Source organism: Lactuca sativa, chromosome 9, assembly GCF_002870075.4.
Source record: "Lactuca sativa cultivar Salinas chromosome 9, Lsat_Salinas_v11, whole genome shotgun sequence".
NCBI classification, from domain to species: Eukaryota; Viridiplantae; Streptophyta; class Magnoliopsida; order Asterales; family Asteraceae; genus Lactuca; species Lactuca sativa.
Window position 1 is genome coordinate 106,147,516 of NC_056631.2, and position 26,172 is coordinate 106,173,687.

At 38.8% G+C, this 26,172-nt stretch overlaps 1 pseudogene; it reads right to left on the reverse strand.

The window, feature by feature from the left end:
* Positions 1-2,225: 2,225 nt before the first annotated feature.
* Positions 2,226-3,204, reverse strand: LOC111905591 (uncharacterized; annotated as a pseudogene).
* Between the last annotated feature and the right edge of the window lie 22,968 nt (positions 3,205-26,172).

Here is a 26,172-nt window from a genome sequence, read left to right on the forward strand (position 1 = left end):
TGTTATGTATTAAACTATGCATTGTGAAAACTAAATGTATTTGTTTTGTACGCGATGTAAACTTAAAATGCTTAATGTTTATGGTTGGTGCTCCTATTTACCTTTTGTGATGAGACCTTAGACTGTCACTCTTCGTGTTTCCACTTTAACGGGGTCTGACATTTATATATATTTCTAGGCATTATTTTAACACATTTTAAGCTATAATGGTTGAATACAAAGATATTTGGCACTTATTAAGTTGAATTATATTTTGTAGCCAAAAAGAACATTCTTGAAGAAATGGACCAAAACTGAACAAAATATGAAATGTAAAGGATCGAAGATGTAAATATGTAGTATTGGTTCTGATAGGATGCGATCCTACGAGCATCGATGCGATCGTATTCGTAAGTCATTGCGATCCTATGTGAAATGTAACACCCCAATTTCCATATATGAGATTTATTCCCTTTTTGCTTGTTTTCCTCTGAAACACGGTGTGGCGAGGCCTCACCACAGCGTGATGAGGAAATTTTGGGCCGCATGTTTTTATGGACCAACACGGCATGTTGGTGAGTAAACACGGCATGTTGGTGGCTGGTTGAGAAAACCTTAATTTTCAGGGTTTTGCACCCTATATAATCTCCTTTAGTTTAGGTCTAGATATGAGCCTTGGAGTCCCTGGAATCAAAGAAAACATCTAAATGTATTAAGTTGCTAGAACTCGGGCAAACACGCCGTGTTTTCAAGCCATAATGGCGTGTTGGCTGGAGTTTTCCCGATCGTTTGGATGCTATCGAAACATGACTTGTTTGCTAGTAAAGACAGCGTGTTGGGTCAATATGGACTGTTGACCTTGACCATTGACTTCGACTTTGACCAAGTTTGAACTTGAGGGTATTTTGGGTATTTTAGAATTCTTATGGAAATTGGCCATTTGTTGGAATTAGGTATCGTGTAGAGAGCTGAGATTCGGTGTCGGGCCTCATCAGATCTACTCAATTTGCAAGGTGAGTTGTCCTCACTATACTCACTACTAGAAAAGACCCTTTAATGACACGCATTGTGTGTCATAAAAGGGTACACATGACATGCAAATGCGTGTCGAGGAAGGCCATGTCATAAAGGAAGACGACACGTATTTGCATTTCGTAACCTTATGACGCACATTTACGACACATATTTACGTCATGCAATGCGTATCATTAAATCCCCTATCAAGAAAGACTATGTCATAAATGATGAGGACACACATTTTTGCGTATCGTAAATTTAAATTTTAAAAAATATATTTATAGATTTACTAATTTTCAAATTAAATTTGCATTTAATGTCTCATAATAGAAAATAAAATACCATATACAAAAGATACAATCCATTGCCCAAAATTTAATGTCATACAAATCTATTTCTACAATAAATATACTAACATCATTCATCTAATCTACATTGTGTTTCATACAAATTAAGACAGGGATATGAAACGTGCTTCCATGTCCACTCGTTTCTCAATGAATTCCAGATAGATATCAGTGGTTGATAAGATAGGGATATGAAATGGTTTTATTACATCTTTCAATGGAAACCTAAAGTTAAAAAAGGTAAAATACAAATCATCACTAAATGTTTGATCCACACATAATTAAAGCAGTAAAAAGAACAGTTGAATGAAACCATTGCCAAATGTAATCAACTTTGATTCAGTTTTGTTTCCCTAGTTTAAATAAAAAAAACTAAATACACACACATATACACAAATATAAACATATACATATAAGTCAAACCATTTAACAGCAACAAAATAAAATCACAACGAAAGAAATTATACCAATTTGAGTCTATACCATTTGAATTAAAACAGGAACAACAACAAAAACCTAACAATAAAATCATAGCAATAGCAAAAACAACTAAATAAAATGGGAAAACACAGAATTTAAATAGCCAATCCAACTTACTATGAGGATAAACTTAAATGAAAATACTCATACAATTTGTCAATTTCCATATGTTTCTAACAACTATATGTCTAGCAAATCTTATAATTTTAAAGGGATTTAAGTCTTCCATTATATGATCTCCATATATAGTTTTTATTTTAAATGAAACAAGAAATAGAACAATGAAACCGAATGTCTAACAATTCCCAATTGAGAACATTTCCAACAAAAAAGACAAGTGTTTTGTGAACCTCAATGACCTAATGAATGTAAAAAGTGAAAATATTAACCACTTAATTCTCTTCACTTTTTGCGGATTTTGATAGTAAGAGTCCAGTTAACCTTACCCTATGGTAAAAGAAGAGACTTAGGCAATAGAAGTGGCACCTCAAACTCCCCTAAACTTGACAAAGGTGACTCTAATTGCAAGTTTTCAGGCTCAATACACACTCCAATCTGTCTTGCCACCTGTTACATCACTAAAATTGAATCAAAATCATCAATCATCTGTTACTTTTTGACTTAAATCCTAACTTTTTATAAATCGTTACCTTAGACATGATTTCATCTTTGTCTACAGGTGAATGAAGTTATGTATATATCTTTATATGTCTTCTTAGAAGCTATAAGTGTTGAACCTGATCAAAAAAATGTAAACATGGAAGATGGAGAATTGGATTACAATTTACAAACCAGTTTAGCATTTTTCAGTTGTCTAGCTCTTGTTATGTATTCTTTCATGGTGTCTTCTTCAGTCTTTAGAACTACCTTCACCTCTTCAACTTCTTATGGTTGATATATCTAGTTGAAAATAGATAAAAAGATTAGGAAAACTTTCAATATTTGGAACTGCAAGCAATTTGGGCATCAGATGGTTGCAGAAATGTCCAGGAGCAACTTTCACTATTTCACCTCCTTTCCCCAGCTTTCAATATAACCAGTTGCAGCAATACCAAAGACCCCTACAAGTACTCCTGCTATTTTAGAAAGCCCCAACAAGACCCCTTAGGAAGTCAAAAAGGGATTAGTAAAAGTCAACCAAAATTATGAGATGCATTATCTGTGATGAAATAATAAATAATGATAATTAGAAATATTACTAACCGCATATCGGGGTCCAATGTCTTGGTGATTGGAGTAAAGGCCCGATTGAGAGAATGCATCAGATCCCTGTCAAAAGTTTTTAGCATAATTGTTTGACTTTTAAATGATACAATGTTTGTGTTAATTTAAGGGATAAAAAAATTCAGACCTGACTGCAAGCCATACAAAGCACTGCCATTGTAGGTGTCTGGACATGGCTCAACTGTGTACGAAACAAAGAAAGGCCTAAGAATCCTATTAACTACATTATCTACATACATATTGAAAATATTTCAAATAATTGAATTTAATATATGGTAATCATATATATATATATATATATATATATATATATATATATATATAAAGATCTACTTTAGTGCCAATGATCTACTTCTTTTCGGGACTGGAATCCATTTTGCTGTGTAAGTTATTCATAGCAGGCATTGCAACAACCTGTAAAATATGACTCTTTCATTTAAGACTCTATTTCTCAGTTTCTGTTTAGTTCAATATGATGAAACAGGAAACGCAATCAGATACTAACCTCGTTAATTCCCATGAAGGAACGCATGACAAGTAAGAAATGAAGTTCGATTTTGGCAACAATTGGAGTTAAAAACATTGCAACCAACCTCCAAAAGACTCCAAAATCAAGTACTTGTTTACCACCAATTTTGGCTGCCCATAAAAGCCCTAGCTGGTTGATGGAGGCATTGATTGTTGATGATGAAGGGTCAGTAGGGTTTCATCGATTCCGAGTGTGGTAGTACCAGGTGGGGGAAGAGAAGATAGCTTCGAAGAAGGTTACAAATCTGGAGCAAGGAAGATGGAAAGGGTAAGAAGACATCGTCGTGAATGGACGATGGTTGTGTCTAGGGTTAGAGAGAAGGAGGAGGGAGAGAATGGCTCTTTATACAATTCTATCAGATATAAGGGAGATCTAGAGGAGAAAGTGCTAAAGCGGGGTTACTTCAAAATTTTAGAATTTTAGAGTTTTAGAGGATCCCTCTTTAAAAATGCGTGTTTAAGTGAAAAATATAAAGCGACATTTGTAGATGACACACATTTAAGATAAGCGCCCTATGTGTTTGTATTTTTTTTATTGGACAATAATTTTACGGCACGCATAAATGCCTGTCCTCTATCCTTCAAATTTTGTAAACCTAACATTATTTTTACTGTTGGAATAGTGTCTAAGGCTGCAACTATATTAGACAAGTATCTGACCCGGTTGTGCATGGCCCTTTTGTGTTGCCTTCACCATAGCAACTTGATAGGATGATTTATTAAAAGAGAGTAAATATTATTAATATATTATGAGAATAATATAATGAATAATATATTTGTTATTTGATTAATATAAGTCATAGAATTAATTAGAATTAATTTGGTGACTTAAAGAGATTAATTAAATAAAGGGGTATAAACTGTCAATTGTTTGATAGTTAAACTTTAGACTGTAAATCCATTGGGATATGCTTTGGACGAATTCTATGAGATATAGGATAGCTAAAATCGTCCAAAGGCTTATCTATGGAATGGATTTGGATAGCCTTAAGAGAAGATTATCCAATTAGGGTTTAGGTTGTAACCCTTAAGGAGTCTACAAGTATAAATAGACCCCATGGCATAGTGAATTCGATACCTCTCAAAAAGTAAGAGAACCCTGGCCGAATTCCTCCCCTCTCCTCTCTCCTAAATCATTCTTCTTGCTATTGGTGTTTGTAAGCCATTAGAGGAGTGACATTTGTGACTCTAAAAGCTCCAAGACCTCAAGATCAAAAAGGAACTCAAAGGTATGATTCTAGATCTGTTTCAATGTTGTTGTTTAACCTAATTAGTCATTAGAAGACTTGGATTCAAAGCATGTTTATTAGAAAGCCTAGATCCAAGCATTAGGGTTTTGCATGCGCACATAGGAAAGTTCTTATGGCTAAAACCCATCAGTGGTATCAGAGCCTAGCTTGGTTTTCTTTAAATTGTTGCTTGATTAACTGAAACAAACCTGCAAAATTCGATTTTTAGGTTTCTGGGTCACTGACTCGGCGAGTCCCAAGGTGGACTCGGCGAGTAGGCCTGACTCGGCGAGTCCCCTTGTGCACTCGGCGAGTCCAGGCGTCAGGAATGGCCAGATTCGGGATTTTTTCATGATTATCTTATGGAAACTTACCTTAATCATAATAGATCAATCTAAATCCGATTTTTTGATATATATGACTATTATCTTGATCTAATTAAAGGTATTTATCAACTAATAAAATATTTAATTTCCTTATATGATAATTAATTAATTATTTTAATTATTTTGGTAATTATCTTGAATAAAATCAAATATAGATAATTAGGATATTAATTGTTAATTGGAATTATTTGTTATTTGATCCTCCATGTTTTAAATGTTTAAAACCTACCCTAAAGTTTTGAAATTTATATTTGTGATTAAAAGTTTTTTTTTTTAATTTAGACAACTTAAATTTCAAACCCTAGATTTTAAAAGTTTTAAAATACAACCCTATACTAATATGATATTACTAGAATAATATATATATATATATATGTATAACTAAATGCTAGTCTTACCGTTAGTAGGCCTCATTCACGAAGCCGATCTATAAGGTGGGTATAAGGTTGCGGCCTATAAAATGGCGCTTAATGGGTGTACACTCACACCCACCGCTTGCTTGATTGGTGGAGGGTCGTTAGCCGAACGGGTAGGATAGGGCAACCTCATCCTCTCATTAAAAGTATAATAAGAAATATAAAGTAACTACACATATTTTTAAAAATTTCCCAATCCTAGTTACTTTAGGAAAAGTGAATTGATGCAATCCCATGAAATTACACTTTGCACCTTGCTAAGAAGTTAGTGGAGCGTGTGTGGTTTACCGGCACACTAATTGGTTCTAAGCGAAGGTGGCAAAGGGTGATTCATTGTTTATCATAGTTCGATGGAGCGTGTGTGGTTTACCGGCACATCGAATAGGTGATCGTTACAATGAAGGCACCGTGTGAATTTGCATGGTAATTCACACCCGCTTTGTGATCCTCGGCATCCCAGTCACAAACGAGAGGGGCATATCGAGATTTAAACATGCCATTGAATAGTTTCAATGAATCTCATCCGAACCTAGGAATTCTCAAAAACACTTAGGACTAATAGTTTAAGTTTTGTAATGGAGAATTAGTGAATCGTCATTCACTTACCTTCAATTTATTTGCATGTTAGATTACGGCATCCCTTTTCTAGTATGTAAATGTTATTGTTGGATCCTAGCCCTAATTTTTCTTATTGGGTGATAATTAGGGATTCTTATTCTAATCTATCTTTGTCCTTTTTCTAATTAAAGATGTCGAACGCAAACAACGCTGCTGCTAGTTCTTTCACGTTGATGAGCCTTTGCCAAAAGGTCACCTTCCATGGAACGAACTTTAGCAAATGGATAAGATACATTCGCACCATTGCTCGCTATGAGGATAAGGAGTATGTCCTCGATGAGAAGCTCGAGAAAATCAACCCCGAAGTTGCAACTCCCGCCGAAATCACCGCCTTTGAAACTCATGAGCGAGATGCAACGAAGGTACATTGCATCATGATCGCCACCATGAACTCCGAATTCCAAAAGTCCTACGAGGACATGTACCCGTACGAGATGCACCAAGACTTATTGGAGAGATACCATCAAAACGCGAGACAAGAGCGTTATGAGATTTTCACCAACATGATTTCCGCGAAGATGGGTCATGGAGAATCTCTTACCGTGCACCTGCAAAAGATGCAAAGGTATGTCGACCGCCTTCGCAAGTTAAATATTGACTTCGGTGAGGACTTGGCAATCGACATGGTGCTTCACTCTTTGCCTCCGATGTACAACCAATTTAGGATGACCTACCACATGAACAAAGAAGAGGTCACCCTAAGCAAACTCCAAGGTCTCTTGAGGGTCGCTGAGAGCAACTTCAAGGACAAGTCTGTTGCACCTACTCCCAATCCGTACGCTGCTCCTGTCTTGGCTATTGGTCAAGGGAAGGGAAAGAAGAGGAAAGCTTCATCGAAGAACTATCGCAAGGTGAAAGCCCGAGATGGTGCCTCTTCTAGTGGGACCAAAGTTGATCCCGCTAAGCCCTGCTCTAACCCAAAGGAGGCAGAGTGCCACCACTGCCACAAGATAGGACATTGGAAGAGAAGCTGCCCGGATTACCTGCAAGCGATCAAAGAAGGAAAGATCAAGCCATCTTTCGCAGGTATATACACAATCAAATCTAACGATTCTAATCATGCTATTTCTTGGGTTCTTGATACCGGTTGTGGTTATCACATTTGTTCTAATGTGCAGGGACTAAGAAGAAGTAGGGATGTGGAGCAAGGAAGGATCAATCTAATCATGGGGAACAGAAGATCGTCGCCTGTGACCAAGATTGGAGTGTATTCTTTAGTGCTTAGGAATAGTTTGGTTTTAGATTTGAACAATTGTTGCTATTCGCCAGAAATGGCTAGAAACATCATTTCATTTCATGGTTTATATAGACAAGGATTTAGATTTTCTTTTAATAATGAGAATGGTTCTATTTTGGCTTATCTAAATGGTGTCTTTTACTTTGAAGCTATACCATGTAATGGAATATATGAAACTGTTATGATTGTTGATAACTTAGGAAATGATGTTTTGAATATTGATTCTTCCACTAGCATGGATAAAGCATCCTTGTGGCATTGTCGTCTTGGACATGTCAACAAGAAACGCATAGCGCAACTCCAAAAGGATGGAGTGTTGGAGTCATTCGACCTTAGGGAAGATGACACATGCGAGTCTTGTTTGCTTGGAAAGATGACTAAGTCACCCTTCACGAGTACATGTGAAAGGGGCGAGGGTCTATTGGACCTAATACATACCGATGTATGTGGACCGTTTAGATCAACCACGAAGGATGGGAACCGCTTCTATGTGACTTTTACCGATGACTATAGTAGATATGGGTATATCTACTTAATCAAGCAAAAGTCAGACACCTTTGAAAAGTTCAAAGAGTTCAAGAATGAAGTGGAGAATCAATTGGGCAGGAAAATCAAGATGCTTCGATCCGATCAAGGAGGAGAGTACCTAAGTCTTGAATTCCACGATTATCTCAAGGAGTGTGGAATAGTTTCACAATTGACGCCTCCTAGGACACCGCAGTTGAATGGTGTGGCAGAAAGGCGTAATCGAACCTTATTGGATATGGTTCGCTCTATGATGATTCGTGCTTCACTACCTATCTCTTTTTGGGGGTATGCCTTAGAGACTGCCGCCCATGTCCTTAACCGAGTCCCTACTAAGAAGGTTGCCAAAACACCTCACGAGATGTGGACAGGGAAAGCTCCCTCGTTGGCACATATTAGGGTTTGGGGTTGCGAGGCTTTCGTAAGACGAGATACTCACGACAAGCTTGAACCTCGAAGTGAGCGATGTATTTTCATCGGCTACCCACAGACATCCTTTGGATATCTCTTCTATAGACCGAAGGACAATGTTGTCTTCGTTGCGAGGAGAGGAGTTTTCTGAGAGCGAGAACTCATGAGCCAAGGAGACAGTGGGAGGCAAATCGAACTTGAAGAGATTCAAGAGTCGATAGATGAAGGAACCTCTACCGCTGACATTCAACCCGAGGAGGAAACTCCGGTTGAACCGATTGACGAATCCTTACCTCTTAGACGTTCCGATAGAGTTAGAGTTCATCCCCAGTTTTATGGCTTTCATATTACTACCGAAGGGGACACGTATATTAGTGATGGTACACTAGTAAACCTTGATGAACCTAATAGCTATAAGGAAGCCATGGCAGGCCCGGAGTCTGCAAGGTGGAAAGAGGCAATGGATAGCGAGATTCAATCCATGTATGATAACCAAGTTTGGAATTTGGTTGATTACGTGCCCGAACGTATGATCGTTGGGTGCAAATGGATCTTCAAAAAGAAGACCTACGTGGATGGGAACGTACACACATATAAAGCGCGATTGGTCGCGAAGGGATTTACTCAAACTCCCGGAGTTGACTATGATAAGACCTTCTCACCAGTTGCGAAGATTAAATCTATTAGAGTGATGCTAGCAATTGCCGCATTTCATGATTATGAGATTTGGCAAATGGATGTCAAGACCGCTTTCCTTAACGGAAAGTTGGCTGAGGATGTTTACATGGCTCAGCCAGAGGGGTTTGTGGATCCGAAGCATCCGAATAGAGTGTGTAAGCTTGAGAAGTCCATTTATGGACTTAAGCAAGCGTCTCGCAGATGGAATCTTTGCTTCGATGAGAAAGTCAAAGAGTTTGGATTTGTACGAAGCGAAGACGAATCTTGTGTATATGTCAAAGCCAGTGGGAGTATAGTAAGCTTCCTCGTTCTATATGTCGATGACATATTACTCATAGGAAACGACATCCCGACTCTGTAGGAGGTTAAGTCCTGGCTCGGGAAGTGCTTCGCTATGAAGGACCTCGGAGAGGCTTCTTACATTTTGGGAATAAGGATAGTAAGAGAAAGAAGTAAGAGACTAATTGGACTTAGTCAGAATACTTACTTAGAGAAGGTACTAAAACGTTTTAGTATGGAAAACTCAAAGAAGGGAGAACTACCGATACAAAGTAATGCCAAATTGAGTAAGACTCAAAGTCCGAGTACCGAAGCTGAGATAGCAGAAATGAGCCGAGTACCATACGCTTCCGCAGTTGGCTCAATCATGTACGCTATGACTTGTACTCGCCCTGATATAGCCTTCGCTTTGAGCATGGTTAGCAGATATCAAGGGAATCCTGGCAAAGCACATTGGATTGCGGTGAAAAACATCCTTAAGTACCTTCGGAGGATGAAGGAATGGTTCTTAGTCCTCGGAGGGAGTGATGACTTGAAGGTGCGAGGGTATAGTGACGGCAACTTTCAGACCGATAGGGACAACTACCGTTCGCAGTCGGGCTGGGTCTTTACCCTAAATGGAGGAGCAGTGACATGGAAGAGTTCCAAGCAGGAAACCGTAGCTGATTCAACGTGTGAATCAGAGTACATTGCAGCGAGCGAAGCGTCGAAGGAGGCAATATGGCTAAAGAACTTCATCGGTGATCTTGGAGTTGTACCTGCCATAAAGGAGCCAATGGAGATTTTCTGTGATAACGAAGGTGCGGTTGCCTTGACCAAGGAACCGAGGGATCATGGTAGATCAAGACATATTGACAGAAAGTATCACTTCATTAGACATCGTGTAGAAGAAGGACAACTCGTAGTGAAGAGGATATCATCAGAAGATAACCCAGCAGATCCGCTTACGAAGGGACTGAGTAGGGTTAAGCACTTGCAGCATGCTAGGAGTATTGGGCTGAAGGATGATATTAGCATAGATTAGATAGTATTAGAAACGTGTAATAGATAAATGTAATTGACATTTGATGATTAAATAAAGGAGTTTTATTTATGAGTAATGTTACTATCTTATGTTAATTGTTTAACTATTGTTTCACTTTGCATGTTTTGACTTCCAGAATAATTAAGGTTATTAAGAATAATAGAAATTATTCAAATGGTCCACAATCGTTCATATGTTGGGAGTAGATATGAATGAAGATTGTCATGAATTGGTGTGTAGAATGTCTAAATGGTGTTAGACATAGCAAAGGATTGCTGCAACGTTCATGAGTGCTTATGAACTAGTTTTGAGCATTGGAATAAACCCGCGCTTGCTAGAATCACCTTATGGAATACGATATAAAAGGTGGTCGCAAGACGATAATATCATATAGTCTTAAAACCTAGATATATGATTTATTATTTGTTAATTCATTGTACATTGATAATACGAAAACGCATCAGTAACTTGGTGTTATAAAACGTATTGTTGTGTATAGTTGGTTAATGAATAAGTAAATGCATAGAAGTCGAAGTTTATCTGTAACTTTTATCTAAGAAGGTAAAAGCGATATCTCGGCCGCTCGATGATTTGATTTGACTTATGTGCCAGGCCCGGTCAGAACTAAATTGATGTGTTCGATTAAGTTCTATGTCAAATAAATCAGAGATCGAGAAACCTAAATGCTTGACTAACCATTCCATAGGATTGTCAGCATGATATCTAACAGAGGACTGTACGTTCCCTTATCTAAAGGACAAGATTGATTATATCAGAGTTGACAGCGTCTCTGAGAGCTACGATTGCAAACCGAATTGTACTTGTGCATATAGTTACTAGACTTATCCAAGTGGGAGATTGTTGGAATAGTGTCTAAGGCTGCAACTATATTAGGCAAGTATTTGACCCGATTGTGCATGGCATAGTGAATTCGATACCTCTCAAAAAGTAAGAGAACCCTGGCCGAATTCCTCCCCTCTCCTCTCTCCTAAATCATTCTTCTTGCTATTGGTGTTTGTAAGCCATTAGAGGAGTGACATTTGTGACTCCAAAAGCTCCAAGACCTCAAGATCAACAAGGAACTCAAAGGTATGATTCTAGATCTGTTTCAATGTTGTTGTTTAACCTAATTAGTCATTAGAAGACTTGGATTCAAAGCATGTTTATTAGAAAGCCTAGATCCAAGCATTAGGGTTTTGCATGCGCACATAGGAAAGTTCTTATGGCTAAAACCCATCAGTGGTATCAGAGCCTAGCTTGGTTTTCTTTAAATTGTTGCTTGATTAACTGAAACAAACCTGCAAAATTCGATTTTTAGGTTTCTGGGTCACTGACTCGGCGAGTCCCAAGGTGGACTCGGCGAGTAGGCCTGACTCGGCGAGTCCCCTTGTGCACTCGGCGAGTCCAGGCGTCAGGAATGGCCAGATTCGGGATTTTTTCATGATTATCTTATGGAAACTTACCTTAATCATAATAGATCAATCTAAATCCGATTTTTTGATATATATGACTATTATCTTGATCTAATTAAAGGTATTTATCAACTAATAAAATATTTAATTTCCTTATATGATAATTAATTAATTATTTTAATTATTTTGGTAATTATCTTGAATAAAATCAAATATAGATAATTAGGATATTAATTGTTAATTGGAATTATTTGTTATTTGATCCTCCATGTTTTAAATGTTTAAAACCTACCCTAAAGTTTTGAAATTTATATTTGTGATTAAAAGTTTTTTTTTTAATTTAGACAACTTAAATTTCAAACCCTAGATTTTAAAAGTTTTAAAATACAACCCTATACTAATATGATATTACTAGAATAATATATATATATATATATATATATATATATATATGTATAACTAAATGCTAGTCTTACCGTTAGTAGGCCTCATTCACGAAGCCGATCTATAAGGTGGGTATAAGGTTGCGGCCTATAAAATGGCGCTTAATGGGTGTACACTCACACCCACCGCTTGCTTGATTGGTGGAGGGTCGTTAGCCGAACGGGTAGGATAGGGCAACCTCATCCTCTCATTAAAAGTATAATAAGAAATATAAAGTAACTACACATATTTTTAAAAATTTCCCAATCCTAGTTACTTTAGGAAAAGTGAATTGATGCAATCCCATGAAATTACACTTTGCACCTTGCTAAGAAGTTAGTGGAGCGTGTGTGGTTTACCGGCACACTAATTGGTTCTAAGCGAAGGTGGCAAAGGGTGATTCATTGTTTATCATAGTTCGATGGAGCGTGTGTGGTTTACCGGCACATCGAATAGGTGATCGTTACAATGAAGGCACCGTGTGAATTTGCATGGTAATTCACACCCGCTTTGTGATCCTCGGCATCCCAGTCACAAACGAGAGGGGCATATCGAGATTTAAACATGCCATTGAATAGTTTCAATGAATCTCATCCGAACCTAGGAATTCTCAAAAACACTTAGGACTAATAGTTTAAGTTTTGTAATGGAGAATTAGTGAATCGTCATTCACTTACCTTCAATTTATTTGCATGTTAGATTACGGCATCCCTTTTCTAGTATGTAAATGTTATTGTTGGATCCTAGCCCTAATTTTTCTTATTGGGTGATAATTAGGGATTCTTATTCTAATCTATCTTTGTCCTTTTTCTAATTAAAGATGTCGAACGCAAACAACGCTGCTGCTAGTTCTTTCACGTTGATGAGCCTTTGCCAAAAGGTCACCTTCCATGGAACGAACTTTAGCAAATGGATAAGATACATTCGCACCATTGCTCGCTATGAGGATAAGGAGTATGTCCTCGATGAGAAGCTCGAGAAAATCAACCCCGAAGTTGCAACTCCCGCCGAAATCACCGCCTTTGAAACTCATGAGCGAGATGCAACGAAGGTACATTGCATCATGATCGCCACCATGAACTCCGAATTCCAAAAGTCCTACGAGGACATGTACCCGTACGAGATGCACCAAGACTTATTGGAGAGATACCATCAAAACGCGAGACAAGAGCGTTATGAGATTTTCACCAACATGATTTCCGCGAAGATGGGTCATGGAGAATCTCTTACCGTGCACCTGCAAAAGATGCAAAGGTATGTCGACCGCCTTCGCAAGTTAAATATTGACTTCGGTGAGGACTTGGCAATCGACATGGTGCTTCACTCTTTGCCTCCGATGTACAACCAATTTAGGATGACCTACCACATGAACAAAGAAGAGGTCACCCTAAGCAAACTCCAAGGTCTCTTGAGGGTCGCTGAGAGCAACTTCAAGGACAAGTCTGTTGCACCTACTCCCAATCCGTACGCTGCTCCTGTCTTGGCTATTGGTCAAGGGAAGGGAAAGAAGAGGAAAGCTTCATCGAAGAACTATCGCAAGGTGAAAGCCCGAGATGGTGCCTCTTCTAGTGGGACCAAAGTTGATCCCGCTAAGCCCTGCTCTAACCCAAAGGAGGCAGAGTGCCACCACTGCCACAAGATAGGACATTGGAAGAGAAGCTGCCCGGATTACCTGCAAGCGATCAAAGAAGGAAAGATCAAGCCATCTTTCGCAGGTATATACACAATCAAATCTAACGATTCTAATCATGCTATTTCTTGGGTTCTTGATACCGGTTGTGGTTATCACATTTGTTCTAATGTGCAGGGACTAAGAAGAAGTAGGGATGTGGAGCAAGGAAGGATCAATCTAATCATGGGGAACAGAAGATCGTCGCCTGTGACCAAGATTGGAGTGTATTCTTTAGTGCTTAGGAATAGTTTGGTTTTAGATTTGAACAATTGTTGCTATTCGCCAGAAATGGCTAGAAACATCATTTCATTTCATGGTTTATATAGACAAGGATTTAGATTTTCTTTTAATAATGAGAATGGTTCTATTTTGGCTTATCTAAATGGTGTCTTTTACTTTGAAGCTATACCATGTAATGGAATATATGAAACTGTTATGATTGTTGATAACTTAGGAAATGATGTTTTGAATATTGATTCTTCCACTAGCATGGATAAAGCATCCTTGTGGCATTGTCGTCTTGGACATGTCAACAAGAAACGCATAGCGCAACTCCAAAAGGATGGAGTGTTGGAGTCATTCGACCTTAGGGAAGATGACACATGCGAGTCTTGTTTGCTTGGAAAGATGACTAAGTCACCCTTCACGAGTACATGTGAAAGGGGCGAGGGTCTATTGGACCTAATACATACCGATGTATGTGGACCGTTTAGATCAACCACGAAGGATGGGAACCGCTTCTATGTGACTTTTACCGATGACTATAGTAGATATGGGTATATCTACTTAATCAAGCAAAAGTCAGACACCTTTGAAAAGTTCAAAGAGTTCAAGAATGAAGTGGAGAATCAATTGGGCAGGAAAATCAAGATGCTTCGATCCGATCAAGGAGGAGAGTACCTAAGTCTTGAATTCCACGATTATCTCAAGGAGTGTGGAATAGTTTCACAATTGACGCCTCCTAGGACACCGCAGTTGAATGGTGTGGCAGAAAGGCGTAATCGAACCTTATTGGATATGGTTCGCTCTATGATGATTCGTGCTTCACTACCTATCTCTTTTTGGGGGTATGCCTTAGAGACTGCCGCCCATGTCCTTAACCGAGTCCCTACTAAGAAGGTTGCCAAAACACCTCACGAGATGTAGACAGGGAAAGCTCCCTCGTTGGCACATATTAGGGTTTGGGGTTGCGAGGCTTTCGTAAGACAAGATACTCACGACAAGCTTGAACCTCGAAGTGAGTGATGTATTTTCATCGGCTACCCACAGACATCCTTTGGATATCTCTTCTATAGACCGAAGGACAATGTTGTCTTCGTTGCGAGGAGAGGAGTTTTCCGAGAGCGAGAACTCATGAGCCAAGGAGACAGTGGGAGGCAAATCGAACTTGAAGAGATTCAAGAGTCGATAGATGAAGGAACCTCTACCGCTGACATTCAACCCGAGGAGGAAACTCCGGTTCAACCGATTGACGAATCCTTACCTCTTAGACGTTCCGATAGAGTTAGAGTTCATCCCCAGTTTTATGGCTTTCATATTACTACCGAAGGGGACACGTATATTAGTGATGGTACACTAGTAAACCTTGATGAACCTAATAGCTATAAGGAAGCCATGGCAGGCCCGGAGTCTGCAAGGTGGAAAGAGGCAATGGATAGCGAGATTCAATCCATGTATGATAACCAAGTTTGGAATTTGGTTGATTACGTGCCCGAACGTAAGACTGTTGGGTGCAAATGGATCTTCAAAAAGAAGACCGACATGGATGGGAACGTACACACATATAAAGCGCGATTGGTCGCGAAGGGCTTTACTCAAACTCCCGGAGTTGACTATGATGAGACCTTCTCACCAGTTGCGAAGATTAAATCTATTAGAGTGATGCTAGCAATTGCCGCATTTCATGATTATGAGATTTGGCAAATGGATGTCAAGACCGCTTTCCTTAACGGAAAGTTGGCTGAGGATGTTTACATGGCTCAGCCAGAGGGGTTTGTGGATCCGAAGCATCCGAATAGAGTGTGTAATCTTGAGAAGTCCATTTATGTACTTAAGCAAGCGTCTCGCAGATGGAATCTTTGCTTCGATGAGAAAGTCAAAGAGTTTGGATTTGTACGAAGAGAAGACGAATCTTGTGTATATGTCAAAGCCAGTGGGAGTATAGTAAGCTTCCTCGTTCTATATGTCGATGACATATTACTCATAGGAAACGACATCCCGACTCTGAAGGAGGTTAAGTCCTGGCTCGGGAAGTGCTTCGCTATGAAGGACCTCGGAGAGGCTTCTTAAATTTTGGGAATAAGGATAGTAAGAGAAAGAAGTAAGAGACTAATTGGACTTAGTCAGAATACTTACTTAGAGAAGGTACTAAAACGTTTTAGTATGGAAAACTCAAAGAAGGGAGAACTACCGATACAAAGTAATGCCAAATTGAGTAAGACTCAAAGTCCGAGTACCGAAGCTGAGATAGCAGAAATGAGCCGAGTACCATACGCTTCCGCAGTTGGCTCAATCATGTACGCTATGACTTGTACTCGCCCTGATGTAGCCTTCGCTTTGAGCATGGTTAGCAGATATCAAGTGAATCCTGGCAAAGCACATTGGATTACGGTGAAAAACATCCTTAAGTACCTTCGGAGGACGAAGGAATGGTTCTTAGTCCTCGGAGGGAGTGATGACTTGAAGGTGCGAGGGTATAGTGACGCCAGCTTTCAGACCGACAGGGACAACTACCGTTCGCAGTCGGGCTGGGTCTTTACCCTAAATGGAGGAGCAGTGACATGGAAGAGTTCCGAGCAGGAAACCGTAGCTGATTCAACGTGCGAATCAGAGTACATTGCAGCGAGCGAAGCGTCGAGGGAGGCAATATGGCTAAAGAACTTCATCGGTGATCTTGGAGTTGTACCTGCCATAAAGGAGCCAATGGAGATTTTCTGTGATAACGAAGGTGCGGTTGCCTTGACCAAGGAACCGAGGGATCATGGTATATCAAGACATATCGACAGAAAGTATCACTTCATTAGACATTGTGTAGAAGAAGGACAACTCGTAGTGAAGAGGATATCATCAGAAGATAACCCAGCAGATCCGCTTACGAAGGGACTGAGTAGGGTTAAGCACTTGCAGCATGCTAGGAGTATTGGGCTGAAGGATGATATTAGCATAGATTAGATAGTATTAGAAACGTGTAATAGATAAATGTAATTGACATTTGATGATTAAATAAAGGAGTTTTATTTATGAGTAATGTTACTATCTTATGTTAATTGTTTAACTATTGTTTCACTTTGCATGTTTTGACTTCCAGAATAATTAAGGTTATTAAGAATAATAGAAATTGTTCAAATGGTCCACAATCGTTCATATGTTGGGAGTAGATATGAATGAAGATTGTCATGAATTGGTGTGTAGAATGTCTAAATGGTGTTAGACATAGCAAAGGATTGCTGCAACGTTCATGAGTGCTTATGAACTAGTTTTGAGCATTGGAATAAACCCGCGCTTGCTGGAATCACCTTATGGAATACGATATAAAAGGTGGTCGCAAGACGATAATATCATATAGTCTTAAAACCTAGATATATGATTTATTATTTGTTAATTGATTGTACATTGATAATATGAAAATGCATCAGTAACTTGGTGTTATAAAACGTATTGTTGTGTATAGTTGGTTAATGAATAAGTAAATGCATATAAGTCGAAGTTTATATGTAACTTTTATCTAAGAAGGTAAAAGCGATATCTCGGCCGCTCGATGATTTGATTTGACTTATGTGCCGGGCCCGGTCAGAACTAAATTGATGTGTTTGATTAAGTTCTATGTCAAATAAATCAGAGATCGAGAAACCTAAATGCTTGACTAACCATTCCATAGGATTGTCAGCATGATATCTAACAGAGGACTGTACGTTCCCTTATCTAAAGGACAAGATTGATTAGATCAGAGTTGACAGCGTCTTTGAGAGCTACGATTGCAAACCGAATTGTACTTGTGCATATAGTTACTAGACTTAGGTCAGGTGCACTCTAAACCTTCTGAGGACCGGAGCAAAGGATTGATTAAGGCTTGCTACTAGTTTTGAGTCTGCTGAGAAGAGAGTTGTTGTTTCTTGGGAGCGGTTCTCTGAGATGTTCTGCTCCCGATATATACCGCTAGTGGAGCGTGAGAGGTTGGCCCAGGAGTACCTGGATTTGAGATAGGGTTTCAAGATGGTGATGGAGATCATCAAGATGTTTATGAAGAGGGCTATGTTTTTCCCTGAATTTGCTACATCTAAGCAGGATTAGATGACCCGTTACCTAAGCATGCTTATGGTTCATTATTGGAGATGCAGGGGACGCCAAACAACATGAAATTGAGATTGATTTGTAGATCAGGGAGTTAAGACTGGCCCCGACGCAGTTTTAACCTGCGTCGAAGCGGTTTAGGGCCACTGATTCTATGTCGGGGAGTTAGAGGGGCCACACTTATGGGAAGTGCGGTAAGGTGCATGATGGAGCTTGTCGATCTTCTTCGGGATGCCACAAATTTGGCAAGCAGGATCACATTACGAGGGATTGTCAGCAGCAGACTCCAACTTCTGGCGTCAGACTTTGTTACCATTGTGATCAGGTGGGCCATATGAAGGCCTAATGTCCCTTGCTTGCTGCTAGACTGGCGTAGGCTCCAGTTCTACCTACTTTGAGGATCCCAGATGAGAGTCAGGGTAGGGCGAAGCCCTCGAGCACTTAAGGTCATGCTTTCCAACTTACTGCCGAGGAGACCAGAGCAGCTCCAGATGTTGTGATTGGTATGTTTTTATTCCTTATTCTATTGTTTATGTTTTGTGTTATGCTTATGTTGTACCTCTATTAGGTACATTCCTAGTGAAATCTTTTCCTGCTCTAGTGTTGTTTGACTGGGTTGCGAGTCGGTCTTTTGTGTCTTGATCGTTCAGTATGGAGTTTGATATGCCCATTGAGAAGCTAGAGTGTCCGTTGTCAATCTCTATCGCTAACGAACATGGGGTTTCTACATCATCAATATATCAAGGTTGTATTCTGGAGATTTTAGGGGTGCCTTATCCGATCGATTTGATCCCTATCCCCATGGGGGATGTATGCGTGATTGTGGGTATGGATTGGATGAGCCCGTTTCGGTGCTATGATTGATTGTGAGGGCCAGCACGTGGTAGTTCAAAGTCCAAGTGGGGGAGAACTGGTTATATATGGGGAGGGCGCCAAGATGGGTTCAGGGTTTTGTTTTGCAGCTAGAGCTCGACAGCATATTCATCATAGGTGTGCGGGTTGCTTGGCTTATTTGGTGGATACGCGTATGGGGAATCAGGTTTCAGTTTCAGAGGTCTCGGTTGTCAGGGAGTTTTCCAATGTATTTCCAAAGGAGTTACCCAGTATGCCTCATGTGAGGCAGGTCGAGTTCAGGATTGACCTTGTACCAGGTGCGGCCCCGATTGCCAAGGTGTTGTAGTGCTTGGCACTACCTGAGATGTAGGAGTTGTCATCTCAATTGCAGGAGCTGCTAGGTAAGCAGTTCATTAGATCGAGTAGTTCCCCGTGGGGAGCGTCGATTCTATTCTTCAAGAAAAAGGATGATTCACACTGGTTGTGTATTGAATATCGGGAGTTAAATAAGCTGACGATGAAGAACCGTTATCCCCTTCTGCAATTTGATGATATCTTTGATCAATTGCAGGGAGCATCTTGGTTCTCCAAGATAGATCTAAGGTCCGGGTACTATCAGGTCAGGGTGAGAGAGGAGGACATGGAGAAGACCGGGTTTCTGACTCGTTATGGGTGTTACGAGTTCGTGGTGATGCTAATCGGGCTCACCAATGCGCCTGCAGTATGGATTTGATGAATCGGGTATGCAGGCCGATGCTCGATTGTTTGGGTATTATGTTTAATGATGATATCTTGGTGTACTCCAAGACCAGAGAGCAGCATAAGGAGCAACTTCGCGAGCTTCTGGGGGTTCTGAGGCGAGAATGGCTTTATGCTAAGTTCTCCAAGTGTGAGTTTTGGTTACAAGAGGTTTAGTTCCTTGGACACCTTGTTAACCAGTACGGGATAATGGTCGATCCAGCCAAGATTGAGGCGGTGATGCAGTGGGAGGTTCTGAAATCTCCCTCAGATTCACAACACTATCCATGTTTCGCAGCTATGAAAGTGCATATTCGATGAGGACGTGGTGGTTTCATTGGATGATATTCAGGTTGATGAGCATCTGAATTATGTTAAGAGGCCGGTAGCTATTCTGGAAAGGAAGGTAAAGGTTTTGCGTAGCAAGGAAGTACCTTTGGCAAAGGTACGATGGCAGCACCGTAGGGGCTCCGAGTGAACCTAAGAGCCGGAGGCTGAGATGCAGGAGCATTACCTGGATTTTTTCACTGTAGCCAACTTCGAGGACGAAGTCTAGCTCAAGTGTGGTAGAGTTGTAACACCCCGATTTCTAGGTATGAGATTTATTCCCATTTTTTGCAAGTTTTCCTCTGAAACACGACGTGGTAAGGCCTCACCATGGCGTGTTGAGGAACTTTTGGGCCGCATGTTTTTATGGACCAACATGGCATGTTGGTGAGCAAACACGGTGTGTTGGCGGCTGGTTGAGAAAAACATAATTTTCAGGGTTTTGCACCCTATATAATTTCCTATAATCTTGTGGGGTGGTCCTTTATCAGCCTCCAACTCCCCATATCGACCCTTGAGAACCCTAATCATCTTTCCCTCTCATTTGTGAGCTAGTGTGGTGTTTTTGGAGCCAAAGAAGAAAGAAGTTGGAAGAAGGAAGTAAGGATCCAGCAAGCAAGCACTCACCTTTCAGTTTGACACTCTTATGGACCTTTTTAAGTGTCCAAGATCCGATTTTGATTCCTCTATGTTGCTAGATCTTAAGTTTTCTCCCTTTTTCTTATTGTTATTGAGTGAGGGAATGGTTGGATTTCATAAAGTTAGCAACTTTATAAATCTGCAGGTCTAAGTGACCTTGTAGAGTCTTGGATCTGCCATATAGTCGAGTTTTGATGCCATGCATGGAGAGTAGGTCATAAATCCCCATTTTTGACCTATTCTGGGTTCAAGACATGCATTGGACATGCATGTCTATAAAGCAGCGACCTTTGAGATGGTTTTGGTGCTAGAATATTTTTTGGAAAGGATGGGTTTCAGAATTCAAGGATTTAGTGCTTCTTGGTTAACCATTTGAACCTTCAAGCCTCGTGGTTAGGTTTTGGGGCCCTTGGAGTAGTTCCAAAGGATAAAGTTGGAAACTTTATCCTTCTTGATAACATTTGGGTCTAGATCTAAGCCTTGGAGTCCTTGGAATCAAAGGAAACATCTGAATGTATTAAGGTGCTGGAACTCGAGCAAACATCGCGTGTTTTCAAGCCAACACAGCGTGCTGGCTGGAGTTTTCTTAATCGTCTGGATGCTGTCGAAACACGACGTGTTTTCTAGTAAACATGGACTGTTGACCTTGACCAGGTTTGACCTTGAGGGTATTTTGGGTATTTTGGAATTCTGATGGAAATTGGCCATTTGTTGGAATTAGGTATCGTGTAGAGAGCAGAGATTCAGAATCGAGACTCATCAGTTCTACTCAGTTTGCGAGGTGAGTTTCCCTCACTGTCCTTGCAAGTCGAAGGCACCAATGCCGACCCATTGAGTTGATATCCTGCTATGCATCTATTGTATTGTTATGATCTGTTAGATCGATATCCTGCTAGATAGGATGTTGCTATGCTTAGTGGTTTGTTGATATGTGTGACTAGTTGTAGACTTTTATATGATTATCTGTTATCTGTTCACATGTTTGGTCGGTGGTTGAGGCTTTACTGCTTTGTGCGTAAGCCAACAGGCCGGTGCATCCCAACTCGATGGTTGAGGGCCTAGGGTATTCCATCACGAGGATGATTGGACCCATAGTATGTTGGCATTCCAACCCGATGGTTGAGGGCCTAGGGTATTCCATCCCAAGGATAATTAGACCCATAGCATGTTGGCATTCCAACCTGATGGTTGAGGGGCCTAGGGTATTCCAAGCCCATGGTTGATTGGACCCATAGTATGTTGGCATTCTAGCCCGATGGTTGATGGGTTTGGGGTATTCCAACTTGATGATTGATTAGACCCATAGTATGCTGTTATTATATTTGTGTATTGGTATTTTGGGGGAACTCACTAATATGTGGGCTTATAATTTTGGGATTATGTTTCAGGTACCTTAGGGGATCATGGGAAGGAGAAGGCGTGATCGTATACCTCCTCATATTTTGTTTCATGATTTTGGGATTACTCTGCTATTGAACCTGTTTTGAAAACTATTTGTAAACAATAATGATTTTTGGGTTGTTCTAAAATTAATTTTTTTATGAATTTTATGGATGTTACATGAAAACTAAGTATCGTAGCAAAAGAGACAAGACTTCTGAAGCCCACGTCATGGTAAGTGGAAGATTCACGATCATATGAATGCCTTGGAGAATACACATGGAACCAGATTGCCATGCCGTGGAGCCTATTCGCCACGGCATGGGAGTCATAATTATGGAAAGTATAAATATTCGAACATTAGGTCAAATTGAGAAACTTCTGGCCGATTTTCTGGAGAAGGATTATGACAAAAACCCTCTCAGAACTTGGGAAAGACTAGAAATCGATTGGAGCTCAAGAGTTGAAGAGATCTAGTAGAAATCATCATTGATCTACTCGATTTGCTAGATTTTACGATGTCTTTTCTAGTTAACTTTGATTTCATGTTTTTTTCTATTTTAGTTATGGGCTGAAGATAAACCCCAATCTTATGTGTTGATTTCGATTAATGGATCTTTTATGTTGATTTTGCTTGTGTTTGATAATCAAAATCCTAGCATGTTAATGTTTTAGTTTTTATTGCTTATTAATCAAGTTTTGTGTGATACACGATGATTCTAGTTGCATGAATTTGTTACCTAATTGTTTATGGTCATTAAAAAATTAGACCTAGTGATTAATCATACCCTAGGATTAAGTGATTAAAAGCTAATAACTTTAACTATGTTAGAGAGCATAACTGATCGTTAATTTGTGTTTGGTTGTTTTACTTGAGGATATAAAAGTAACTATTAGATTTATCATTCATACTCCAATTTGTGATTATATCGATTTTGTGTTAAACCTATGGTTAATCATTGCATGGTAATTCATAAAATCGGTACATCTAGGTATTTGATCATAATAACTAGTAAATTAATGAATTGGTAATCAACAAAATCCATCCATTAGAAATCAATCATAGGAGAGTAGGAAATCAGAACCAAACAGATGTACTCTTTAATCATGAAGTAAAATCGTTTTCTTTCTTGCTTAATTTTAATAGTTGTCTGAATTGCATTAAGTTCTTCTGGCCTTGCAAAATCTGTAAAAACCCTTTTTAAAGTATTGTTTCTTAGTTTAATTAGTAGTAGTTATTTCATACATTAAAATTCTGTTCCCTGTGTTCGATACCCGACTTACCTAAGCTATTCTATAAACCGAATAGGTACACTGCCTATAGGTGCATAAATTAGTTAAGTAATTAGGTTAATAAATTTAAAAGTCGATAGATATTTCTGCACACATCAATATACTAAATGGTTAGTTTGGAACAAAATGTTTATTTTTTCAATGCTATTTTGGTTAATTTAATGTTAACTACTTAATAGTTAAAAAAACTTGTGGATAAAAAATTAATTGCTAGATGATAAAAATTATGTTTGATAAAATTAGTTGATAAGTTAGCTCAAATATGTAAGATGATATAAGAAAGAAATGTAAAAAATTGAGTTATTTTTTAAATTAATAAATTGAGAAAACAAAAGAAAAAATCAATAACGTTGTTGGAGACGTTAGTTTTAATTTTATTTCAAATATACAAAATAACATAAAAAGTCATGTAAAGGATTTAATTATAAATAATTGTAGCATACCAAATCTAAACTTGATATTTTATGTTTTACCCCTATAAACTCGTCAAGTCTAACAGAGTTAGTAAAGGTCAATGCTGCTAAACTCGTCGGTCTAACAAAGTTAATAATGCCCGTGAACGCGAGTTATAATCCTTTAAATGTAAACCAACCAATTACGTTTTAAATTTTCTTCTATCAATTTAATCATCATTTATGTGAATTAGATTTGGAAAAAATTGTGAGCTTCGATCATGGGTTGCTTAAAATCATCCCGTTCATCTATTCTTGTAAATGGGTATGCAACTCCGGAATTTGAAATTTAAAGGGAGTGAAACTCGGGGACCCCTTTCTCTTTTTTCTATTCATTCTTGCCATGGATGTATTACACATTGCAATCCAAGAAGTTATACAATCTCATATCTTTGAAGGTATTAAACTCCCCTTAATGGACCAATTATTTCCCATTTACTATACGTTGATGATGTTATGTTCATTGGTGATTGATCGATTTCTAATGCTCTAAATCTATCTCATATTCTTCGCCAATAAGTTAGCTCAAATATGTAAAATGATATAAAAAAGGCTTGTAAAACATTGAGTTATTTTTAAAATTAATAAATTGAGAAAGCAAAAGAAAAAATCAATAAGATCATTGGAAACATTAGTTTTAATATTATCTCAAATATATATAAAGCATAAAAAGACATGTAAAGGATTGAATTATAAATAATTGTAGCATACCAAAGGTAAATTTAATGTTTGATGTTTTACCCCATTAAACTCGTCAAGTCTAATAGAGTTAATAACATAGGTAAATGTTGCTAAACTCGTCGGTCTAACAAAGTTAATAATGCTCATGAACGTGGCTTAAGATGCTTTAAATGGCAACCGATCAATTATGTTTCCAATTTTATTTTATCAGTTTAATCATAATTTATGTGAATGAGGTTCGGAAATATATGGTGAGCTTGGATCATGGGTTGCTTAAAATCAACCTGATCATCTATTATTGTAAATGCATCTACAACTCTAGAATTTGAAATTTAAAGGGGAGTGAGACAAGGGGACCAATTATCTCCTTTTCCTTTTCTATTCATTCTTCCCATAGAAGGCTTACACATTGCAATCCAAGAAGCTATACAATCTCATATCTTTGAAGTTATTAAACTCCCCCTCAATGGACCAATTATCTCCCATATACTATATTCTGATGATGTTATGTTCATTGATGATTGGTCGAATTCTAATGCTCTGAATCTATCTCATATTCTTCATTGCTTTTACTTGACATCGAGATTGAAATTCAACTATAAAAAGCAAAGTTTTTGGTCCCAGAGTTCTGAATAAGGACATTCTCACCCTTTCCTATCTCTTAAAATGTAAGGTTGCTTCACCTCCCTTCTCTTATATCGGACTTCCAGTTTGGGCTAACATGAATATGATAAAATCTTGGAAACTGGCAGTTGAAAAAATCAAATGCAAGATTCGTGCTTTGAAGGGTAGAAACCTCTATTTTAGTGGGAGGCTTACCTTGCTCACTTCTGTCCTAAGCAACCTACCACTTTATTATTTTTCCCTATACAAATCCGTTTTCACGGTCATTGAAAATCTTGAAAAAATAAGAAGTCAATATTTTTAGACAGGGAATGGAGACTGTAAGAAAATATGTTGGGTCTCATGTAATTAAGTCTTAGCTCCAAATAATAAAGGTGGCCTTGGTGTATCTTGCCTAAGAATTATCAATCTATCATTACTTGCTAAATGGTGGTGGCGTCTCAAAAGTCAAAACGGATCCGGATGCCTTATGGTGCAATGTTGTTAGCTCCATTCACAAATAGGAGAGGCACGATTCCTCAAAAATGGCAAGATCAAGATACTATGGCAATTGGAAGGAAATCACAAAATTAAGGTCGATTTTAAATCATTTAATGTCAACTTTCATGCCTTATTTAGTAGAAGAATCGGGAATGGAAGCAAGTGTCACTTTTGGCTCGATAAGTGGAGATGCAACCAGTCGTTTAAGGAGTTATTTCCTAACCTTTTTGCACTTGAAAACACAAAGTTTTATGTTGTTAGTGATAGGTACTTATTGGTGAACAACAAAGTGACTTGGAGATGGGATTGGATTCATGAACCAAGGATGTCGTTAGAAATGCAACAACTTTCTGTGATACTTTGCTTATTGTCGAACATTGTTTTAAGTGATGTTGGTGACTCGTGGGAGTGGATAGGTGAAAAATCAAACAAATTTATAGTGGAGTCCCTTCACTATCTAGCATCTAATATGTTCTCAAATCCGGAAGCCATGCATTTCCCTTGGTTGAAAGTGCTCTCACTCAAAATCAACACTTTTTTTGGAACCTT